Here is a 724-nt window from a genome sequence, read left to right on the forward strand (position 1 = left end):
GGAAATGGAAAGTGGTGGCAACACCAGCAGCTGACCCCTTCTCTTCTTTACTGAGGAGGGGACAGAGCTTAGGGACATTGTATGTGTGTGTGTGTGTGTGTGTGTGTGTGTGTGTGTGTGCATGGGTGTGTGACTCAGGGAATCATTCATCAGTTAAGACAATTGGCTTCCCCCTAACTCCTAGTGCACACCTAACCCTGTTGGTCTGGGCCTCAGCCTGTTGCCTGGGCTTCTTCCAGGAAGATGACAATGGCTGGCCCCACTCAAGAACTTCTGTGTCGATCTAAAGATATGAGGGACTTCAGGGTCAGACTCCCCCAGCCTGGGGAGTCACTGTCTCTTCCACAGTTCAACTCTGGCCTGAGTGAGTTACACAGGGTCCCCAGGACCTGAGTCTCCAGCCCCTGCCTTCTAGACACGTGGTCCAGGCCAGCCTTCTATGTCCCCTGTGCCCCTGATTAATACCTGTCTCTGCAAATACCCGAGCTGGGTATACAACCATGGAGCCATCTGAACTCCAGTCTCCCAGGCTAACCCCCCCCCCCATTGTTGGTTTAACCTTGAGAACCTTTGTCCTGACCACCCCATGCCTTGCTTTTTCTCTGTGGCAGCGCCTTGGTGGCTCACTACGCAGGACATCATGGGTACTACTTACCCTATGGGGTCCTTTGCATTGTTATGTCCTTGGTTCTCTGGCAATGGCGGGAACTCCAATGGCTCTTTC

This window comes from Mus pahari, chromosome 3 (genome assembly GCF_900095145.1).
Source record: "Mus pahari chromosome 3, PAHARI_EIJ_v1.1, whole genome shotgun sequence".
Classification (NCBI taxonomy): Eukaryota; Metazoa; Chordata; class Mammalia; order Rodentia; family Muridae; genus Mus; species Mus pahari.